The 20,752-nt window shown below is 52.2% G+C and overlaps 1 protein-coding gene across 1 annotated transcript in view; it reads left to right on the top strand.

Annotated features, from left to right (window-relative positions):
* Nucleotides 1-20,752, top strand: part of LOC105474337 (fidgetin like 2) — a 32,033-nt gene that overhangs the window by 5,812 nt on the left and 5,469 nt on the right. The gene's annotated exons all lie outside the window — the stretch shown is intronic.

Here is a 20,752-nt window from a genome sequence, read left to right on the forward strand (position 1 = left end):
AGACGTGAGCCACGAGATTTCATTTACTATTAACAAACCTGTGTTGAGCACCCGCGCATTGTGTCCAGTACCGTGCAAGGCTCTGGGTGACCCTCAGCTGCTCCCGCGGGTGTCCAGCCAGGATCGGCCTTCCTGAGCCTCCCCACACATGCAGTGGACACCTATGGACCAGGCTCTGAGCTGGGGCTTTTATGCTTTGGCTTCCTTAACCACCTGCAGCCTCCCACATGGCCAGGGAGAGCCCAAGGGTGGCCCCAGCTTTGGTGTTGCTTTGCCATAAGCGCCTAGCATGTATCATGGCTGTGAGGCCTTGAATATTTTATCCAGGTAGCTATTCATCCAGCAACCATTATTTTCTGATGTGGTGCCACCTTCAAGGAGCTCACAAGATGTTGGGGACCAGCAAAGAGCCAAAGGGACAAGCTATGCTTTTAGGACCACTGTCCCTGTATTCTCTAAGCAGAAGGAAGCCACAGAGGGCATGTGAGCTGGGGAATGGCAGGCTCTAGGCTATGGCGAGGGTACAGGACAGGTTTCAGAGGCTGTAATGGGGAGGACCAGCATCTGACAGTAGGGGCTTGCCTCAGAGGAGTCCTGAGCAGATTGCCTTTTCCTGCGGGAGGCTGTGTCGGTGGTCATTAGAAGCAAAGTGAGACAAGGGCCACTGCTTGGGGAGGGTCCACCTGCAGCCGATTGCCCTATTTGACCCTTGGATGCTTAAGAATCTGGAGGTGTTTGTTCTTTCCAGGCCAGTGGGGAAAGAAAACTAGTAGGATTTAGGTTATACCTGAAAAAGGATCCCACTTCCCCAGCCCTTATATCATGCGGCTCCCTCCACACCCAGCCTGTCTGTTGGCTTCTGCTGGAGCAGAGGGACTCCCTGGGAACTCTCTGGACACCAGGAGAAACCGCGCCTTCCTCCCTGCTCTCTGGAGAGACAGCACTTCATCAGTGGCCGGGTCCTCACTCCTCCAGGAAGGGGCTTCCTTTCCAGGCACACTGTGTCCGGCATGGGCTGGCCATTCTTGTACCACTGTCTTCCACACTGTGGCCCTCTTCAGGCCTGAGTTTTGGGGACTGAGCCGCTTGTTGAGAAAAAAGGAGCTGCCTAAAATGGGGAAGGCAGCTGGGAGGTTGAGGTCGGAGGAGGTCAGGAGTCCATTCTGGGACTTGTTGAGTTTGTAGTGATCGTTAGCTATCAGAGAAGAACTGTGGAGAGGAGCGGGGAGCCCTTCCACCTGCCCGGGAGTGCCCCTCCCAGGAAAGGCATTCTCTGGTGCTAAGTGCCTCCACCGATGGGGACTCAGCGCTTCTAGAGATGGCTCACGTGTTCTCAGATGGAGCCAAGTCCTGTGAAGCCAAAAATCTTTCATGGAAGAGATGCTTCTTTTGAGGAAAAGGGGAGGAGGGGCTGTGCAGAGCTGCAGGGGCCACCATAGTCGTGCAGAAATCTGGTCCTCGGGAGCCGTTCTCTTCCCCACGCCTCTGAGCACGGTCTCAGTCTTGCCGCCCTTTCTGATCGCTCTGCAGAGTCTGGCTGAGACCCTAACCAGAGTCCCAGGTCCTAGCCGTGAGGCCAGCACCTCTCAGACCTGGGCAAGGATTTATTTAGTCCCATGAGAACAAGTTTGAGATATGCTAAGCTGTGGGGTTGGTGGCTAAGTTGTGGGAGGGGGTTCAAGAGAGGAGGGCTGGGTGGGGAGGGGAGACTGAGGAAGAGGGTGGGAATGAACTGCTCTCTCGGTTTTCTCAGCTGTTCAGTGGGAACACCACCCCCTACTGTGGCAGGCAGAGAAGTATCTGGAGCAAGACTGCTGGGGGTGCCATCTGTCCCAGCTTGGTGACTTAGACAAGTTAGCCGAGCCTCAGTTTCCTCATCTGCAACATGAGAATAATGTCCTCGCTCGATTAAATGAACTCATGTGTGTGAAGCACTCAGGGCTGGACTTGGCTTGTGTTGAGAATCCCATATGGGAGCAGGCAGACAGGAGCTGCTGTGGTCGCTCAGTCTTTTTCCAGCACCCTCCCCCCAGTATCTTTTTCCCTCTGTGTCCCTGTGGCCCTGCAGGTGTGGGGGGGCCACCCCCTTGAGGACAGCCCTGCCCACTTACACCCAGGTGGACCGGCCGGGCTGCATAGCTGGAGTTACTCGGCTCAGCCCCCCCAGGGCTGGGAAGAGGGCAGGAGGGGCCGAGGCAGCTGCTGGGGACTTCTGGGTGGGCTGCCTGGGCCTGTTTCCTCGCTTTTGGTCAGGACTGGCCCTGTGGGGGCATGTCTCCCTCCCACCCCCATGCACGGGAAGGGGCCATATTTGGGGCCAGGGCACACAGGATCACCCAGACTTAAGGCTTAAGCCTTTTGGAGGCCACATGCCACCCAAACAGACCTTGGATCCTAAAACTGGCTACAGGGAGGGGAAGTGTGGGGCCCTCCAGGAGACTCTAGGCTCTTGGGCTGAGCCCTGTGGTCCACGACCCTGAGGAGTTCTGCAGATAACTGTATTCCAATGTTTTTGTTTGAGATGGAGTTTTGCTCTGTTGCCCAGGCTGGAGTTCAATGGTGTGATCTCGGCTCACCGCAACCTCTTCCTCCTGGGTTCAAGCAATTCTCCTGCCTCAGCCTCCCAAGTAGCTGGGATTACAGGCAAGTGCCACCACACCCAACTAATTTTGTATTTTTAGTAGAGACAGGGTTTCGCCATGTTGGTCAGGCTGGTCTTGAACTGCCAACCTCAGATGATGCGCCCGCCTCAGCCTCCCAAGGTGCTGGGATTACAGGTGTGAACCACCATGCCCAGCCAATGTTATTAATTCCCTTTGTAGTCCCATGTATTTTTCTTTTATTCATTGAGAAAATATTTTCGAGAACAGGTCACAAGTTTTGCAGACTGCGAAAGGGGCCTAAGTCTGAAAGTGGTGAAGAGCTCTGGCCTCATCCTCCATCTCACGCTCATGCAGGGCCAAGTCCCAAGCAAAGAGGAGCCCCAGATGCAGACCCAAGAGGAAACAGGCACTGGAAGGACCTTGCCAGCCCCAGATCACAGGGGCGCCCCAAGTGGACAGACGACAGCCCACAGTGGTCTCCACCGAGCACCTGTGCCCTTTCCTCAGTGCACTGAGTGCACAGGTGCAAGGCTGCATTGTGTGCAAGAAACAGAGCCTCAGGGAGGGGAACTGACTCCAGACAGGACAAAGCGCAGAGATAACTGCAAATCCCTGTTCCTCAATGAAAAAGCAAGTCATCTTTTTAAAAAATAATTGCTGACAAAAAGTCATGACGATCATTAAAAAGTCCAGGTCAGGCCGGGCGCGGTGGCTCAAGCCTGTAATTCCAGCACTTTGGGAGGCCGAGGCGGGTGGATCACGAGGTCAGGAGATCGAGACTATCCTGGCTAACATGGTGAAACCCCGTCTCTACTAAAAATACGAAAAACTAGCCAAGCGTGGTGGCGGGCGCCTGTAGTCTCAGCTACTTGGGAGGCTGAGGCGGGAGAATGGCGTGAACCCGGGAGGCAGAGCTTGCAGTGAGCCGAGATCACGCCACTGCACTCCAGCCTGGGAGACACAGCGAGACTCCGTCTCAAAAAAAAAAAAAAAAAAAAAAAGTCCAGGTCATCCTCGTTCCCAGTGGCCCTGCTCTTTCTACCACTGTGGGTCAGGGAGTGTTTTCTGAGGGAGGGGACTTTGGGAAGGGGCAGGTCAGGGTAGAGAGAGAGCTGCAGAAAGGGCTGGAGAGCTGCTTGCACCAGGGCTCGCAGACGGGCTGACTGAGCAGCGGAGGGAATAGGAACCCAGTTAACAAGTGATGTCACCTCTAAATTGGGCATTGGAGTGCAAGGGCAGAAATGCCCAGGACATGCTTTGGGGCACCAAAGAGGGAGACAGGAACAGCCTCAGAAAGAATGGGCTGATGTGACTGGAGGAGCTGGAAGGGGCCTGAAGCTGGAAGGAAGGACAGACGCATCCACCTCTGGTGCCAGGCTGAAGGGTTTAGCATCTCGTCTCTGTGCTTGGTAGGAGGCTGATTCTGTTTTAGACATAAAGACCATCCTAGCATCTATACAGAAGAAGGATTAGGAGAGCAGAGAACAGAGACAGAGTTCAGAGGTGGGGCCAGCTGTTGTGGGGAACATGAGAGCTGTGGGTTGTTTTAGAGAGAGAGTGTTAACCTGACTTCGTGACCCGCTAGATGAGTGGAGGCTGGAGAGACAGACACGGGGGATCCTAGGTTTCCAGCCTAGCTGAAGAGATGGAATCTGGAGAGAGGAAGTGGAGATATTTTCCCTGGGCGTGTTGAGTCTGAGGTCTCTGTGGACCCTCCCAGAGAGTCCTAAGATTCTCACCTAGATTCCTATATCTCCTCTTAAGATTTCCGGGGACAGTGAAGAATGTGGCTCAAGATGAAGTTACGTCTGGGCACAGTGGGCTGTCAAGAGGGACCTGAAGCAGGAACATGAGACCTGCCTGGCAGTTTCTAAGTGGCAGAGGGTGGGCTGGGAGGGTCATGGGAGGGTCCTGGTGCTCCTCCCTCTATGAGCAGAGGAGAGGCTGGTGACAGATGTCCCAGGACACAGCTCAGAGCAGCCAGGGGTCAGGCGAGGACATCCTGGGAAGCTGTGGCTAGGGACTGCATTTTCAGCGATGGTCAGCTGGTCAGGGCAGGACAGGGAACTCACTCCTGCAAGGCAGTGCTCTTCTGGGGCCCCGCAGGCAGCTCCAGGATTGTGTTCTCTCTTTGGAGTCCTCTGTCAAATCAGTGGGGTCCTTCTGGGCCTGGAGAGCAGCCCCTACCTGTTTCCCAGGCCACTGCACCTAGCCAGTCTCTAGGAGCGAGTTGGAGCCTGCCCCGGGTCCTGCACAGGTGGCCCCTCCAGCTAGTCAGGAAAGTTCCACCTCTCCTTCACTGCCCTCAGGCCAGCCTGTGAGGGGGATGCTGCCTCTCCACCTCCCATTTCACAATGGAGGAAACAGATCAAGACATTGTCCCACATCTCAGAGGCTGACTCTGAGGCCAGTGCTCACGCCCTGCAATGCCTGAGTCATGGGAGGGAGGAAGGGCTTGCTAGAGTGGGCTCAGAGACCCCTGCAAGCCGTGGGTCGGTCTTTCAGGGCGCCCTTCAGACATCTGCCTTAACCAGGTTACTAATGGGTCCAGACTCTATTGGGGTGGGGTACCTGGAGCAGCCAGTGAAGTGGAGAAAGGGGAGAAGGGAAGGGGTGTGTCTCACCATAGTACAGGCTCACACCACAATCCTCCCACCAGTCTGCTGAGGGGACTGAATGAGACAATTGAGATCCAGCCCCCAGCCCAGTGTGCAGTGGCCTCTGGGAAGCACAGACAGGGCAGCCCTTACTCCTTTCTTCCCCCAGGGCCCAGGAGCTGACATCCGTCTCTGACCTGTTCCAACATAGCTCACGTGTAGTGAGAAGTGGGGTGCGGTGTGGTGGGCAATTCCCAGCCCCAAAGACTCGCTTTCCCCGGCCTCCATGAACACTTCTAATGGCCCATGCAGCTCACCTTGAGCAGGAGGGAGGGAGAAGGAGAATCAGCCTTGCTAATCCTCCTGGAGGTGTGACTGGCTGACAGCCTGGAGCCTCCCAGAGGTTCCATTTGGTTTAAAAGAGAATCCTTGTTAACCAAAATGGTGTTCTCTTGGTGAAATTGCAGGCAGCCTAACCAAGGGGAGCAAACAACACCTAGGCAAGAGGGAGACGCATTGTGTTTTCTTTGGTGGCAGGGACTAGGGTAATAGCAAGGCTATTTCTCTCTACCTGCGGTCTCCCAGAAGATGGGCTGGGGACACAGTACCAGCCTGGAGCCCCTTGTGTTCCTGGATATTGCCTAGCTTTGGGGTGAGATGAGACTGTGGAAGGAAGGCGCTCTGAGCATCCCAGGGCAGCTCCTGGCGGAGGGTCCAGAGAAAATGTGGAGGGGCTATTGGGAAGAAGGGGGCGGGGAGGAGAGGAGAGCTGGAAAAGTGATTAGCAGCTCTGATGAGGTTGGAGTCAGGCCTGGCGGCCCCAGGGCAACACAAGAGAAAAAAGGAGCTGTTATTCATAGAGGGTGGACAAAGATGGCTGCCTGACTGAGGCAGCCCCCCAGCCCATCCCAAGGCAGCCAGCTCACTGGGGGTACCGGCAGGCCCCACGCCCTTGGCATGGATGCCCCTCAGGGGGATTGGGAATGGGACTGAGTCTGCAGGGAAAACACTGGGAGCCTGTGTCCTGTGTCCAGTTCCCAGCTCCCCTGGACCTTCTTTGAGAGCAGGGGAGGCCCAGGAGCCACCCCCAACCTCCTGGGGTAGTAGATGGGCTGTTTGATCAGTGAGTGTGTAAATTGGGATTTTATGGATCGCTTATTCACGGCTGGAGCTGGGGCCCCCAAATTCCTCTGTGCCCCAGAATGCTTAATCTAGTCCTGAGCTTCCCCATGAGAGGCAGAGGGGAGGAGAGCTCCCCACAGGCCCCCACCCCTCCTGCTGTGTCCCCTCCCAAGGCCCCAGGCTTTGTCAGTTGCAGGTTGAGCGGTTCAAATGTGCTAATACACTCCCTGGGGGCCACCGGACAGTGGGACTTACTCCTCAGTGCTGTGATTGGCCAGAGAGACCACAGGAGGGGGGTTTCTGGCAGCAGCTGGGAGCGTGTGTGTCTGCGCACCCACCCGCCCGCCTGTGTGCCTGAGGGGAGGAGGCTGGAGGTGTCCACCCTGCTCAGACCACTGGGCAGAGACAAAAGACCTTCATCTAGCCTGGGACAAGGATTAAGCCCACCAGTCATGTCCCTACCTGGTCAATCCAGTTAGGGAGTCCACTGCCCACCTCTACGTCCTCCTATTACATCATGACATGGTGGGGGCTTAATCAATGTGTGTTGAATGGATGGATGGATGAGCGACCACAAGAATGACTGCATTTCTAACTGGGGTGTGTCTGCTGGAATAATCTGGCACCAACAGATTCCTCCATCTCTCCTTAGGATTCCGAAATATCCGCCCCCTACCAAGTGAGACTCACTTTAGCCCAGGTCTGGCCAGACATCAAGGCCGGACATGAGAGACTGACCAGGCCTCTGGGGACACAGCTGTGACCCCAGAACTGTGTTACCACTTGAGAGTGCTTTCACTGTGGTCATGTTTCTCCCTCTCTGCTGGCCCCCATCTGTCCTTGGGATTGGATGAGGATGAGGATGAGGATGGTGGGCGGGGTGGGGGAGGGGTGTTGAGCAACTGATGGGGGAGGGCAGCGAGGCCCAAAGGCCAGATGACAAAGTGCCCTGTCCTACCTTCCTCTCCTCTTCAGCCTGTCCCTCCTCTCCCGAGGCAGGGCAGACAGGCGGGGCTGGGGCAGAGGGAGTTGACTCAGCTAGCCCATCCTCCCTCCCCTGGTTCTACGGAAAGCCCAGGGTAGCTGTAAAACTGCCTGGGAATCCTAGGGAAAGAAGTCTGCAGGGCTCACTCCTGTAATCCCAGCACTTTGGGAGGCCGAGGTAGGTGGATCGCCAGGTCAGGAGTTCGAGACCAGCATGGCTAACATGGTGAAACCCTACTAAAAATACAAAATACAAAAACTGTTGTTCTGAGGAATAAACTTTCCCTTTCACCCAACCTGGAAATACAAAATTTAGCTAAAATCTACTAAAAATACAAAAATTAGCCAGGTATGGTGGAGCACCCCTGTAATCCCAGCTACTCGGGAGGCTGAGGCAGGAGAATCAATCACTTGAACCCAGGAGGTGGAGGTTGCAATGAACGGAGATCACGCCACTGCACTCCAGCCTGGGTCACAAGAATGAAACTCTGTCTTAAAAAAAGAAAACAACAAAAAAAAGAATCTAAATCCGAAGGAAGTGTACCTGAAGACCTTAAGAAGCAAGACTCCATGGAAGTTCAAGATAGAGCAGCTCCATCTGACAGAACTTTCTGTGGTGATGGAAAGGTTCTGGGTCTGTGATGTCTACTATGGTGGCCACTTCCTCATGTGGCTGTTGAACATATGGAATGTGGCTGGTACCACTGAGGAAGTAAAATTTTTATTTTATAAATTTTAATGACTGCAAATTTAAATAGTTACATGGGGCTAGTGGCTATCATTGGACAGTACAGGATTAGAGGCTGTGTTCAGGGCTGAAGCAAAGTCCTTGGGTGCAAGTGCCAATTCTGCCCCTTTTTGGCTGGTGGCCTTGGGCAGGACTCTTCTCACCACACTGTGTTCCTTCCCCAGGTTGCTGGGCTGCCTCGAAGGGAAATGCAGTGTGGGCCATCGGCAGTTAAGAGAATCATCTGTTCCTTTGGGTGACTGGGCTGCCCTCAAGAGGTCCTGGACCACAGAGGAGATAAACATTCAGGGACAGCATGGCAGCCACAGTGGGAAAGAAGTGGCTGTAGGGAGCTCTGGACTTTGAGGCATCTAAGGAACTTCCTTGGGCATGTCAGTCCAAGAAGGCTTCCTGGAAGAGGGGGTGGTGGGGGAGGGTTGGGCAGGAGCTGAGCCACGGGATGGGTGGGAGGCTGTGCCTGAGAGCCTGGCCCTGGAGATCTGCCTATTTTGAGCTTGAAATGAAGCCTGGCGCTTTGAGGCACCTTGGAGAGCCTCACCGCCTCTAGGCTGGGGTAGGCAGGTGCTGACACATGGGCTGAGTCCCACTTCCCCCCTTACAGCTTGTATGACCTTGAGAGAATCTCTTTCCACACTTGAGTCTCCATTTCCTCTTCTATAAAATGGGAAGAATAATGCCCATCTGGCAGGGACACTGTGAGGACAAAAACGATGGATAACTATGAAAGTTCTTTGCAAACACTAGAAGCTGGGTGAAAGGGAAAGTTTATTCCTCAAGGGTGCTGGGCCCCTGGCCTGGCCTCTCAGAACAACAACAGATGGTCACAGCTTGGCTGTGGCCCTGACCGTGGACACAGGCAGGGATTTCTGTGCTGTCCCCTCCCGCCAGTGTGTGCACGCGCACACAGAACCCAGATGGGGGCCACTTGGCCAGCTTCTCCCAGGCCAACCTCCTGCTGTGTGGCATTTGACATACGAGGAGACCAGGGCCAGAGCATACCCCTCACCACACCTCCCACCCCAGAGAGGAGCCAGACTGGCGGGGCAGCATCCACACCTCCAGGAAGCAGGATCCCGAGGGCCCTGATCTCTTTACCATGTGTCCAGAGGCCTTTGATGGGAATTCCAGCACCCCTTTTGTCCTCTCCCACAGAGGCCCAATGGGGTGGGGGTAACAGAAGGAGAGAGATTTAAAGAGAAGGAGGCCATGTGGAGTCTCTGTGGGGCTGAGTTGGGTGCCTTCGGGGACTGGACACTTTCCTCTGGTGTTCACAGATACAAACTCCCCTTCTGGACTCCCCTCCCCTATCCATTCCTGAGGTGATTCCCTGGCTTTACCCCTTGCCACCCTCACCATCACATGTGGACTCAAATTTAGTCACCCCAATTGCTTTCTTTATTTGGACACAGAGGCCATTTCAAGACTCTGGGCTCATCCATCCATCGATCCATCCATCCGTCTGTCTGTCCATTTGTCCGTCCATCCATCCATCCATCCATCCATCCATCCATCCATCCATCCATCCATCTGTCCATTCATTCATCCATCCATCCATCTGTCCATCTGTCTGTCCATCCATCCTGTAGTCTATTGAGAACTTACTCTGTGCCAGGCACTGTCCTAGGTGCTTGGGATATAACAGTGAACAAAACAAAGTCCCCACTCTCATGAACTTTCTAGTGGGTACACAAACAATAAAGCAACAAATAGGATTGGCCCCTTCAACCTGTTGTTCCATAATCTGATGGATGAGTGTTGCAGGGAACATCAGGTTGAAGGGGACAGTGTCTGCCAAGGCAACAGCTGAGCAGAGACCTGACGCTAGGAAGGGTGTGAGCCCAGGGAAGGTGTGTTCCAGGCAGGGCAGAGGCAGGGGTGCTGAGGTGGGAGGCAGCTTGGTGGGAGGAGCGGCGAGGAGGCCAGGGTGTGGAAGGGAGGGAGGAAGGGCAGTGGTAGCAGGTGAGGCCGAGAGGTAATGGAAGCTGACCATGAGGACCCTGTATACCAATGAGAGGACTTTGGCTTTTATTCTGAGTCAGATGGGAATCACCGGAAGTTTTTGGTGGAAGAACGACTTATGGAATATGCTTTCAAGAGTTACACTGGCAACTGTTTTAAGAAAAGAGAGGACAATGTAGAAAGGGGAAGGTGAGACGGAAGTGAGGCCGGGCATGGTGGCTCACGCCTGGAATCCCAGCCCTTTGGAGGCCAAGGAGGGAGGACTGCTTGAGCCCAGGAGTTCAAGACCAGCCTGGGCAACACAGTGAGACCCTCATCTCTACAAAAAAATTTAAAAATTTAGCCGGGTGTGGTGGCCCACCACAACTGTGGTCCCAACTACTTGGGAGGCTGAGGTAGGAAGACTCTTGAGCCCCAGAGGTCAAGGCTGCAGTGAGCTATGATCATACCACTGCACTCCAGTCTGGGCAGCAAAGTGAGACCCTGTCTCGAAAAACAAAACAAAAAAAAAGAGAGAGAGGGCCGGGCGCGGTGGCTCAAGCCTGTAATCCCAGCACTTTGGGAGGCCGAGACGGGCGGATCACGAGGTCAGGAGATCGAGACCATCCTGGCTAACACAATGAAACCCCGTCTCCACTAAAAATACAAAAAAATTAGCCGGGCGTGGTGGTGGTGCCTGTAGTCCCAGCTACTCGGGAGGCTGAGGCAGGAGAATGGCGGGAACCCGGGAGGCGGAGCTTGCAGTGAGCCGAGATCGCGCCACTGCACTCCAGCCTGGGCGACAGAGCGAGACTCCGCCTCAAAAAAAAAAAAAAAAAAAAAAAAAAAAAAGAGAGAGGCAGCTGCTGTGGTCCAGGTGACAGCATCCCTGGAGGTGGTGAGAAGTGATTGAAGAATCTGATTTGCTGTTCTGAAGAGTGAAAGAGAAGTTAAGGATATCGCAAAGTTTCTGGCCTGAGCAACTAGAAAGGATGCAGCTGCCACCTGCAATGGGGAAGACGGAGGAGGGCTAGGTTGTGGATGTGGGAGCCAGGAGTTTCATTTTTGGACATGTTAATTATGCCAATTAAATATTCCAGTGGAGGTGTCAGGAAGAAGGTTGAATAAAGTACAGAGTGCAGGGGAGAAATCTCAGCTGGAGAACTATGTTTAGGAAACATCAATACACAGGTGATGGTGAAAGCCAGGAGATGGGATGGGATCATGCAAGGAATTACCATGGAGAGGGAAGAGAAGGTCGCAGGACTGAGCCCTAGGTCTGCAGGGTTTAGAAGGGAGTGGGTGATGAGAGGGCAGCAAATAGGCTGTGGAGGGGAGGGCAGCAGGAGCCAGGAGAGCACAGCAGGAGCCAGGAGAGCACAGCAGGAGCCAGGAGAGCACAGGGCCCTGGTTTTGCAACAGGAGGGCAGAGCATCAGATTCAGCTGTGTGGTTATGAGGCTAAGGTAGTGGAGTGTTGGGGATAAATGCCTGCTTGGAAGGGGTTCAAGAGCGAATGGAAGGAAAGGAATCGGAAATAGTAGCATAGAAAAGGTAAAAGCAAGCAGAGAGAGAATGTAGCTGAAGGGGGATTCAGAAATTATTTTGGGGCCAGGCACAGTGGCATATGCCTGTAATCACAGCACTCTGGGAGGCTAAGGCAGGTGGATCACCTGAGGTCAGGAGTTCAAGACCAGCCTGGCTAACATGGAGAAACCATGTCTCTACTAAAAATGCCAAAATTAGCTGGGTGTGGTGGTGGGCACCTGTAATCCCAGCTACTCAGGAGGCTGAGGCAGGAGAATCACTTAAATCCAGGAGGCAGAAGTTGTGGTGAGCTAAGATCGTGACACTGCATTCCCAGTCTGGGCATCAGAGCAAAACTCTGTCTCAAAATAAATAAAATAAAATAAAATAAAAAATTAGCTAGGTGTGGTGGCATGTGCCTGTAGTCCCAGCTGCTCAAGAGACTGGGGTGGGAGGAATGCTTGGGCCTGGGAGGCGGAGGCTGCAGTGAGCTACGGGCACACTACTGCACTGTAGCCTGGGCAACAGAGCAAGACCTTGTCTCAAAAATGTATATATATTTTGGGCTTTTTTTCCTAAAACGGGAACTATAACAGCATATTTGCGAGCTGATGAGAATGACCCAGCAGAGATGGAAATGGATCAGGCAGGAGAAGGGGGAACTGAGGGAACAGTGTCTTCGTTGAAAGAGGGTGGGATCAGTGCACCAGAGGGAGGAGACTTCAGACAGCTCACCTATCCTCTGTTCGTCCTCTGTTCTATCCCGTCTCCCACCAAGGAGTGAGCTTAGGGACAGGGAAGGAGAGTGTTCGGCTCTCATGCCCCGCCCAGGGGGGTGCTCCCTGCCTTGTATCCTTGCCTTTCCACAGCCTGTGGAAGTGGGAGGAGATCTGCTTTCAGGTCCCAGCTTCGCCTCCAGAGGATTGTGTGACCTGGGGCCAGCCACATCTGTCTGGCCCTGTTTTATCTGCAAATAATACCTGCTTAACTGAGGTGCTGTGGGGAGTGGGTGCCAGCGCTCCCTGCTCAGCTCTGCACTTTCTTTCTCCTGGAACCTCTTAGCTGGGACCTGCTGTCTCCTCCATGCCCTGGTGCTCTCCATGACTGCTGCAAAATGAATTCCTGACTCCCCAGCGAAAAGTACCTCAGCTGTCTCTGAACCTCCTGCATACTTTCTTTTCCTCTTTTTTCTTTTTTAGCTATATCACCTTATTTTTTAAAAAAAATCTGTCAACTATATTTATTCCTGTAATTCTTCACTTGCACAGAAAATCAACAGTTGTCTGTGTTTTAAGGGTAATACAGGCTGGGGTTGGTGCTCACGCCTGTAATCACTTTGGGAGGCTGAAGGGGGTAGGCTGCCTGATCCCCGGAGTTTGAGGCCAATCTGAACAACATGGTGAAACTCTGTCTCTACAAAAGCAAGCAAGCAAGCAAACAAACAAACAAACACAAACATTAGCCAGGCTCGGTGGCATGTACCTGGCACCTGTGGTCCCAACTACTAAGGAGGCTGAGGTGGGAGGATCGCTTGAGCCTGGGAAGTTGAGGCTGTGGTGAGCTGTGATCACGCCACTGCACTCCAGCCTGGGCAACAGAGTGAGACTCTGTCTCAAAAAAAAAAAAAAGAGGGTAGGCTGGGCACGGTGGCTCACACCTGTAATCCCAGCACTTTGGGAGGCCAAGGCGGGCGAGTCACGAGGTCAGGAGTTTGAGACCAGCCTGGCCAACATGGTGAAACCCCATCTCTACTAAAAATACAAAAAGTTAGCTGGGCGTGGTGGTGGGCGCCTGTAATCCCAGCTACTCAGGAGGCTGAGGCAGGAGAATCGCTTGAACCTGGGAGGGGGAGGCTGCAGTGAGCTGAGATTACACCACTGCACTCCAGCCCACATGACAGTGTGAGACTCTGTCTCAAAAAAAAAAGGGTAATACAATATTTTTATTTTAAAATTTACTTTTTTAAATAAAAATGGGTATATTTATGGTATACAAAATGATGTTTCGAAATATGTATCCATTGTGGAATGGCTACATTGAGCTAATTAACATATGCATTCCCTCATATACTTATTTGTGGTGAGAACACCTAAAATCTACTCAGTAATTTTCTTTTTTTCTTTCTTTCTTTCTTTTTTTTTTTTTTTTGAGATGGAGTCTGGCTCTGTTGCCCAGGCTGGAGTGCAGTGGCACGATCTCAGCTTACTGCAACCTCCACCTTCCGGGTTCAAGCGATTCTCCTGCCTCAACCTCTCAAGTAGCTAGGATTACAGGCACCCGCCACTACACCCAGCTAATTTTTGTATTTTTAGTAGAGATGGAGTTTCACCATGTTGGCCAGGCTGGTCTGAAACTCCCGACCTCAGGTGATCCGCCTCCCTCGGCCTCCCAAAGTGCCAGGATTACAGGCATGAGCCACCGCACCAGGCCTACTCTCAGTAATCTTCAAGTATACAATACACTTTTATTAACTCTAGTCACCATATTGAACAATAGATCTCTTGAACCTATTCCTCCTGAAATTTTGTCTTTTGACCAATCCTCTTTTTTCTTCCTTCCTCCCTCCCATTCTCTTTCATGCCTTTTTCCCTCTCTTCTCTTCCCTCTCTCCCTCCCTTCCTCCCTCCCTCCGTTCCTTTTCTCCCTTCCTTCCTTCCTTTTTTCCTCTCTTTCCTTCCCTCCCTCCCTCCTTTCTGAGGAAACACTTTATTTTCTCTTCCCTGTTAGCTGATCAAGTCTGCAGGCATGGGTCCCAATGTGGTCCGGTTTGCCTCTCAAACTGGGAGTCATAGCTGGCACACAGTGGCTGGCACACCAAAGGTATCATGGAAGGAAGAATCATGCAGCCACCCCATGGCATCCTCTGGCTCATCCCTAAACATGTGTTGAGTCCTACTCATGCTAGGCCCCTTGTGAGCTCTAGGGCAGCCCCCAGGCAGGTTTTGAAGGCTGTTCTCTGGCCCAGAACTGGGGGAACAGGTTCCTGTATGGTAGGTGCCAGGGCTGTGACAGGTGACCAGTCTTCCAGAGTCCCCTCGTTACCCCTCCCTCTCCTCTCCCCTTGCAGTAACTGGGGGGTTGGCATGAGGAAGAGGGCCTAGAGGAGGGGCACAGTCCTGTTCAAGCTCTGCCAGGCAGCCAGAGACCCCCTGGGGCACCCGTTGTAAGCAGTAGACAAAAAGCCTGGGACAAAAGGCCTGTGGGAGCCTTGGTGAATAGATTAATGAGATTTCCATAAGGGAGGCCAACAATGGGATTCTCCCTTCCAGCCTCTTTGTTCCAGGCTGAGATAATGGAGCTCAGAGGAGGCTTGCCCAGAGGCATGGCCCCTTCTCCACACCAGCCTGGAGCTGACTCACAGCTGCCCCTCCTTGCCTACCCTGCCCCCAGCCCAGTTTGGTCCAATCCCTTCCCACCCCCATGGGTGACGGAATCCAGAATCAGAGAATTTCTGGAAGATCCCGAAGGAATCTTAGGGGTCTCCTTTGGGGGTTGGAGGAGGGTGTTGATGCTGTGGGGTTGGGGTTTCCTCCTACCTCACCCTGTACAAAATTTATTTCAGTGTTTCTAATGAGAAAGGAAGATTAGAGGTCTACCGATCTAAACCAATGGTCTCAATGGACAGGTGAAGAAAGTGGAGCTTAGTGAGGTTAAGTGTCTTGGCCGTGATCAGAGAGTGACAGCTCAGGGTGTTTGCTGACCCGGGAAGCCAGGGTGGGCTGGGGGGATACCTACTGCCTGCATCGGGCCCTGTGCATGGAGAGCCTGCGGTCCTCAGGGATGGGTGAGGCACCCACAGGACCCGTGGGCAGCAGGACCACAGGGAAGATCGGTGCCTGAGTGTTCTGGCCGGCTGTGAAGGCTGAATCATCTCTCATGAACCTTGTAAGACTTCCTAAAAATGAGGGGAGGGGTTTTAGGAATGACTTTACTCTCCCATCCAGTAATTCTTTCCGTAACTATTGATTGCCTGTGAGTTTGAAGGACTGCGTCCTGTTGGTAGAGTCAAGCGGGGTTTCAGCTTCCTATGTGCACAGCAGCGCTTCACCTTCAAGGTCTGCAGAGAAACAGTTGCCTCAGGAACAAGACTGTGCTCCCCAAACCGGGCAGTTTCAGAGAGAGTGTTTTCTCTGTGCGGAGTCCCAGCTACCACCTGAGAAAGCTACAAAACCCAAATAAGGAACTTTGTGCCCAGCCCAGGGGTGTGTCTGGTTATCTGATGGCCTTTCACAGGGAAAGAGAGGCTCTACTTGGGCGTTTTACCGGGAGAGGACACAAATTCTCCTGTCTGGTCTGCAAGGTAAATACACAGCACTTGGGGGCGCAGCCACTGTTTCCACAGGCCCAGGAAGTGAGTGTTGGTGAGTGTAGGTGTGCAGTGTGGAATGGCCTTGGGCTCTTCTCTGGCTGTCAGAACAAAGGGCTGGGCCAGAGAGCCCTTGTAGGCAAGTGGTTCAGGGCCTGGGCTTTGAGTCCTATCTCCACTCTGTAACAGCCATGTGACCCTGAAGATGCGTTAATCTCTGTACCTCAGTCTCCTTATCTGTAGACTGGGGATGACAATAACAGTATTGATCTCAGAGCTGGTAGGAGGGCTGCATTAGAGATGTAAAACATAGAACAGGTTCTGTACCTATTGCCTGGGTTTTGGGGAAATGGCATGAGCTACTGGCCCATCATATTAGAACTGGAAGGAACCTCTTTTCACAGAACATTCACCAAGTTTCCCCCGGCCCAAGGAGAAGTTACTTGTTTAGTTCACTCAGCAAGGTTGAAGCACTGCTTGGGTTCTGAATTTGTAATCTGTGCCCCACACTGGACTGTGTCCATTATATACATTATCTTTAAATCCTCACAGCCACTCAGAATGACATATGCTATGCCCTTTAACAAACAGAGAAATTGGCTGGGCACAGTGGCTCACCCTGTAATCCCAGCACTTTGGGAGGCTGAGGCAGACAGATCACTTGAGGAGTTTGAGACCAGCCTGGCCAACATGGCAAAACCCTGTCTCTACTTTAAAAAAAAAAAAAAAACAAATACAAATGGGGAAATTGAGGTTCACTGAGGTCAGACAACTTGCCCAGGGTCACACAGTGTGTGTCTGGGACTGGATTCAAATTAGGTCTCTGGCACTCAAAGCCTATACTTTCCCCATGTCCTCAAGGCCTTTCCTCCCCTCCAGCAGCACTGATCACTGGCGTGTGACTTGTGAACCTGGACAGGAGACAGGGGGTCCCCGTCCTGGGGAGATCCTTCCTGAGGCTCCTGCGGAAGGCATACTGGTAGCCGGCCCAGGGTCTCTGTGTCACAGCAAGAGGGCTGTAACTGGCCTGGGGGGCGAGGGCAGGGAGGCAGCATTTTCCACCTATAGTGGGCGAGGGGAGGAAGGCAAGGCCTGGCAGGCCTGGGTCTGTCAGGAAGCATCTAAGTGAGATCGCACTTTAAACATGTGTGTGCCAGGCACAGGCATGAACATATGCACATGTGCCTGCAGCTGCACACATCTGTACACATCCCTGGTGGTGTGCACATGCATGCTGGTGTGTATTCAGACTCACATGAGACATCATTCTGAGCCTGTGTGCAGGTAAGGCAACCTTACCCACTGTTCTCAAACTTCTGCCCTCTTCCCGCCCTTAGGTTGGGGCTGGTCCTTGGGCAGCTGAGTTCTTTCTCTAGGAAGGGGTTAAAGGAAAATGTAGCACTACGGAACTAAGTTTAGCAGAAGTTGCTGACCTGGTGCCCTGCTTCCCGGTTATATATATATATATATATATATATATATATATATATATATTTTTTTTTTTTTTTTGAGATGGAGTTTCGCTCTTCTCACCCAGGCTGGAGTGCAATAGCACAATCTCAGCTCATTGCAACCTCTACCTCCCAGGTTCAAGTGATTCTCCTGTCTCAGCCTCCCAAGTAGCTGGGATTACAGGCGCCTGCCACCACGCCTGGCTAATTTTTTTTTTTTTTCTTTTTAGTAGAGATGCGGTGTCACTATGTTGGCTAGGCTGGTCTTGAACTCCTGACCTCAGGTGATCCACCTGCCTCAGCCCTGAAAAGTGCTGGGATTACAGGCGTAAGCCACCATACCTGGCCCCCTGTTAGATTATTGAAAGGATCTCTAGCAGATGCCATGTCACTGCATGTAGACAATGATGCCTTAAAGAAGGGTGAAGAAGGGAAAAAGGGATGAGCTGGTATCTAGTGGGGAACCCATGGTCAAGAGAGGTCATTTTGAAGATGAGAACGAATTAAGCTAACTGTGGGGAGGGACCCAGTACCTAGGAGGGGTAATTAATGGGGCCAAGGACTGGGGCAGAGGGACCCTGAGGCCTTCTGGGTGCAAGATGGATACAGATGTAGATAAACATAAAAAGAGGGCTAGAGGTAAGGGAGATTTACCCAATGACTTCATTTTTTGCCCTGGCTAAAATGGGAGGAAATTTACCTGGAGTGGAAGGGCCAGTATCTGAAGATTGAGGATAGAGATCAGGTGGTCTAGGTAAGTGTCACGGACAAGGTCCCCTCTCTGGAAGGGCAAGAGGGTCTGAGCTGTGGAGACATTGTGGGTATGAAGCTGGGAGGATGGGGTGGAGGATTGGAGGTGGCTTACTGGAGTCCAGTTTCCAAGGTGGAGCAGTTCTCAGTGATGGCCAGGGCCAGAGGATCTTCACTGGCGGGTGGAGGTTTCAGTGAGGATTGCTGAAGGCCAGGCCAGGGGCTGGTGAGAGGGAGCCTGGCCCAAAAGTCTAGGGGATGAGGGGCATCACTGATAGCTTTAGGAGCACAGGGGCTGGTGGTGGCAAAGGAGATGTGTGTGGACAAGTCCAGATCTGAGCCTTCTTCATGGTGTCTGTGCCCTTGGTGGGGAGGATGTCACTCTTTCCCCAGCTTGTCCAATTTAATATGCTCAGGGTAAATGCTATCAAGGTCAAATCTCTTTCCATATTAAGGAAACAAGGCACAGAAAATAGTAAATAGGAAAAAAACCAAAAAAACAGATTTACACAATACTTGCATTTGTGTAACTTTTGTTCGTTTTGAGGCAGAGTCTCGCCCTTGTCGCCCAAGCTGGAGTGCAGTGGTGCCATCTCGGGTCACTGCAACCTCTGCCTCCCGGGTTCAAGAGATTCTCCTGCCTCAGCATCCTGAGTAGCTGGGATTACAGGTGCCCACCATTACACCCGGCTAATTTTTGTATTTTTAGTACAGATGGGGTTTCACCATGTTGGCCAGGCTGGTCTTCAACTTCTGACCTCAGGTGATCCATCAGCCTCGGCCTCCCAAAGTGCTGGGATTACAGGCATGAGCCACTGAGCCCAGCCAATAACTTTGATGTTACCTCCTAAGACTCTGCAGCCAGAACAATTTGTGATTTTTGATGTTCCAGGAAATTACCCTCTTTCATACCAGGTAATGCCTCTGATCTTTGGAGATACTTCTCAGCAAGAGCTGGAGGGCTGCATATCTGCCCCCAAGGACCTCATACTCAGCTCTGTTAGTCTCTGTTCTCCCTTCTGCCCAGTGGCCAGCAGTACCTCTCAAATCGGGGCAGGACAACCTCGAGAAGTCACTTACCTTCTTTTTTAAGCTATACTTCTATGGCTCATGCCTTCCCTAGGGCAGTGGGGATGATAGTAAATAGCTTTATTTTCAAATGTCTTCTCCCATTGATGTCAGTCACAGCCACATTAAGTAAACAGCATCAACAGGGGTGGGGTGCTGTCAACAAGCTGCTGCTAGGAAGGCCAGCTGTGGTTATCTTCACCTTCCTCTTCTACTATATACACCCACTTTCAAAGCTCTGGTGACCCAACATTTCTTGGTGTTCTCTACGGACTCGAAGTGTATGGTTATGTAGGTTGTGCACAACAGCCTTACTTCCAACAGGGCACAAGTCACAATTCTAGTGCAGCAGACACTAAATTTATGAGCTTTCCAGAAGGTGGCAGTAAAGTGCCTTGAGGAAGGGAATATGGCACGTGAGCTAGCACAGCCCTGGCTTTCTGAAGGCACTGCACCCTGCACCTTTGAAGGTGCTGTTCTTGTGATCTGGGATGCCCTGCTCACTTTAGCCTGTCTGGTCGACTTGATCCCTCACTTTTCATGGTCCAGCAAAGGCACCACCTCCTTGGGAAGTTGCCCTGAGCCCCAGTGCCGTTGGCACATACCTCTGTTTTCTCACTTCACAGAGGCCATTGTCTACCTACCTGTCTTCTCTACCTGGCTGAACCATCCTGTTCACCTTTCAATCTTCCCCCATGCCTAGCAAAACATTTGGGATTTGTTCCATAAAAATCCATTAAAGAAAGAATACTGAACCTATGAGAATATGTGAACCTGCTAAGAAACTTATCAGCAGCTTAGTTTTGAGAAATCATCATCGGCATCAGCTGTCACTGGGTGTGCCATGGGCCTCTTAGTCTTTGAGATATTTTATCAGCTGGCCCACAGGAGCCCTGTGCCTGGGTAGAGCCATTCCGCAAGCCCCAGATCCCCTTTAACAGAGTGTTTGGCTCATGCTTGGAGGTGCTAAGGGACAGTGTCAGGAACAGCCATGGAACATCTCTGCTGTGTTTACAGCATGGATGGCAAGAAGGACATTGTTTATTACATCTCACAGGTCTTCCTGAGGACTACGAAAAAAAGTTCTATGATCTCTAAGACAGGAACACTTTTGCTTTGAGTAATGGTGTTTTTTTTACTTTGCAGTGAGTCTGATTACCTCCCTATTTGGCTACGGGGAAGCTCAGAGACAAATTTATGGTCCACATCCTATGATGTGCATTGTTGTGTAATAACTTTCCCCCGTTTTCTCCAGCATATGACCTATTTGTTCTATATATTTTTGTACTGTGGTGAGACCTATTGGGAATAAAGCAGGTAGCAGCACCTGCCCCAGGCACACAGCCATTACATGTAGCTGGGTCTGGAATCCACGTGCTCTCACTTCATCAGGCAGAAGCCAAAACCAAGTGGGAAGGAAATGAATGCTCTGGGTCAGCCACTGAGGTTTCCCATGGATAAGGCAGTGCCACACACGACAGCATCTCTGACCTCAGGCCCAGAAGGGGCCTTGGAATCTCAGGAAAGGCTGAGGTGAACAGAGCACTTAGGAATAACAAACTTCTGGGTCACTAGGCCGCGGACTCTGGGCAGGCCTCATACATCTCTTTACATAACCCTGGTGCCTCTGTAGTGGCCAGCACATGGTGGGTGACAAAC

Source organism: Macaca nemestrina, chromosome 10 (genome assembly GCF_043159975.1).
Source record: "Macaca nemestrina isolate mMacNem1 chromosome 10, mMacNem.hap1, whole genome shotgun sequence".
In the NCBI taxonomy this organism is placed as follows: domain Eukaryota; kingdom Metazoa; phylum Chordata; class Mammalia; order Primates; family Cercopithecidae; genus Macaca; species Macaca nemestrina.